Below are 2947 nucleotides of genomic sequence, written 5' to 3'. Positions count from 1 at the left end.
TTCAAAGAGAAATCAGAGTTTCCTCCAGCATCTTTTAATGGAATGCCGATAGACGACACCAACGATTTTATCACCAATGTTATGTTGGAAGCTGCAGTTCAGAGTATCCCGCAGACCTCCTCCCGTCTACCTAGGCATCCAAAGCCACGGTGGACAAAGGACTGTGAGGACACACGGAAGCAACAAAATCGCGCTTGGGGTATCTTTCGTAGGTATCCCACACCGCAGAACCTCTTAACTTTCAAAAAGGCACGTGCTAAGGCAAGGTGGACACGGCGCCAGGCCAAACGGTCCTCCTGGCGCGATTTTGTCTCGTCTTTAACACACAAGATCCCGTCAAAGATAGTGTGGGGCAGAATTAGAAAGATCAAAGGAGAGTGCAGAAGCTTTTCTGTTCCTCTGCTTGAGGTACATGGAGTTCCATGCCAGAGCCTAGATGAACAAGCTGATATATTGGGTCACCACTTTCACAAAATGTCAAATTCCTCCCATTACACTGACAAATTCTTAAGTGTCAAACGGCGTGAAGAACAACGAATTATCACAACAACGGGAGATGAGAACTGTGCATATAACCAACCTTTCACTGCCCGTGAGCTCCTGCAGGCACTATCATCAGTAAATATTAGTGCTCCGGGCCCAGATCGAATCACCTACTCCATGCTTGTCCATCTGTCAGAAAAATCCAAAGAAGGTTTGCTCAAGTTTTTCAATGACATCTGGGGTAGTGGACAAATGCCGTCAGCATGTAAGATCGCTACAGTAATTCCTCTCCTGAAACCTTGAAACGACCCATCAAACCCTACAAGCTATAGGCCCATTTCTCTCACTAGTTGTATTGGAAAAGCTTTTGAGAGAATGGTTAACAACAGGCTGGTGTATTACCTCGAAGTGAATAACTGCCTAGACAATAATCAATGCGGTTTTCGAGCTGCGCGTTCTACTACAGATCATCTTGTCCGCTTGGAAACCGCAATCAGAGAGGCATTTGTCAGGCGGAATCACTGTGTCTCGGTATTTTTTGACCTAGAGAAAGCCTATGATACTGCATGGCGGTATGGTATCATACGAGATCTGCATTCCTTAGGCATAAGGGGCCGACTTTTACGTTGTGTCGTCAATTTTCTTCACGGGAGAACCTTCAGGGTACAGTTGGGTACCACCCTGTCAAGGCCATTTGTTCAGGAAAACGGAGGCTCTCAGGGTTCAGTTCTCAGTGTGACTCTTTTTATTAGAAAAATGAATTCAATAGCTACCGCAATTCCTCCTTCTGTGTCTTACTCGTTGTACGTCGATGATGTCCAAATCTCCTACTCCTCGAGAAATTTGAATACATGTGAGAGGCAGCTCCAGCTGACGATAAACAGACTTGTCAGATGGGCTGACCAAAATGTTTTTTAAGTTCTCCCCAGAAAAGACCGTGTGTGTCCCATTTTCCAGGAAAAGAGGACTGCTTCCAAAGCCAACACTGTCCATCAATGGTCGGGACCTTGCAGTCCAGGACGAACACAAATTCTTGGGAATGGTCTTTGACAGAAAACTCACTTTCTTGCCACACATCAAAGAACTGAAGACAAAATGTATGAAATCTTTGGCTTTGATGTAGGTTATATCACACAAGACCTGGGGAGCAGACAGATATATGCTGCACAAAATATACATCTCAGTAATTCGGTCCAAGATGGACTATGGATCTGTAGTATATGGTTCCGCTCGATCGTCTGTCCTTAAATTAATTGACCCTATAGACCAGCTTCAGTCCGTGACGTCACGCGAAGCGGCGGCGCTGCCGTCAGTTTTGCTTGGGTCTGGTTGGCAAAAAGCGCGCGCGCTGAGCTTGACTCTTTGCGCAAGCAAACATGCCTCAAAGTTGTGCAGCGGTTGGGTGCAATGCGCTATACGAAAGACAACCCTGTGAGCTTTCACAGGTTTCCCAAGGAAGCACACAGACGTTTGTTGTGGATCAACGCAGTAAAGCGGAAGAATTGGACGCCGTCCGATTATGACCGCATATGCGGCCTCCACTTCGTGCATGGTAAGTCAAGCTAGCACCGATCCGTAGCTGGTTAATTTACCTTGTGCTGGCAGTAAGCTTGTTCTTGTTTTAAACAGGAAAGGCGTCAGATGATCCAGAACACCCAGACTTCGTGCCGTCCGTGTTTGTGTACGCAAAGCCGAGGACCGCCGCTGCCGTTGAACGATATCAGCGAGCTCAGAAAAGGAGACGCGCTGAGGAGCAACACGGTGATGGTGAGCCCACGGACTCTGAGGAACAAGTGGCCAACGATTGTGTAGAAGAAGTCCAGCCGGAGGGTAAGCCTTCCCGTGATCACAAGCATGCATCTCCCCTGTGGCTATCTGTCCATATCTTTCTTAAATACAAGCTGTTCTTTCATGGTAGCACTGAGAAACTGATGGTTACCAATGTGGCAATTTTTCAATTGAAAAGTTATTGCGGGCCCCCAACCCAGTAATAGTTCATACCGTTCCAGGTGACATGACTGATGATCATGAAAGGACATCATGCGAACAATGTGTGGAAACTGACATGGCGTATTCTGTTCCCTGCCATATGTGCAGTAAGTAGACGGTGTACTATAAATAGTCTTCAGCTCTCTGACAGCATCTTGCTTTCAGCCTCCACCTTCCAGGAGCTCAACAATAATATCAGCAAACTACAAAACACCATTAAGGATCTCGAGAGGGACAATGCTGTGCTCAGAACTGCCATTTCAGTGAAGGAGGTAACAACGTTCTCTGCCTCGAGCCTCAACGACACTTCAGTAGAATTCTACACTGGTGTGCAGTCTATGGCGCTTTTCAACATTGTTGTAAGCTTGGTCAGTGGAAAGAACATCTACCTCCCACGTGGGTTCAGTGTCCATGATGCCGTATGTATCGTCTTAATGAAGTTACGGCTGGCACTTCTTAACAGAGACCTTGCATT

General features: G+C 46.7%; 1 long non-coding RNA gene across 1 annotated transcript; it reads left to right on the top strand.

The window, feature by feature from the left end:
* Positions 1 to 2125: 2125 nt before the first annotated feature.
* LOC135386915 (uncharacterized) lies at positions 2126 to 2700 on the top strand. The gene is made up of 3 exons (XR_010420709.1): positions 2126 to 2313; positions 2493 to 2579; positions 2638 to 2700. It is a non-coding gene; the product is annotated as an uncharacterized LOC135386915 (long non-coding RNA).
* Positions 2701 to 2947: the final 247 nt, after the last annotated feature.

Source organism: Ornithodoros turicata, chromosome 3 (assembly GCF_037126465.1).
Source record: "Ornithodoros turicata isolate Travis chromosome 3, ASM3712646v1, whole genome shotgun sequence".
In the NCBI taxonomy this organism is placed as follows: domain Eukaryota; kingdom Metazoa; phylum Arthropoda; class Arachnida; order Ixodida; family Argasidae; genus Ornithodoros; species Ornithodoros turicata.
This window is presented reverse-complemented; position numbering and strand designations above follow the sequence as displayed.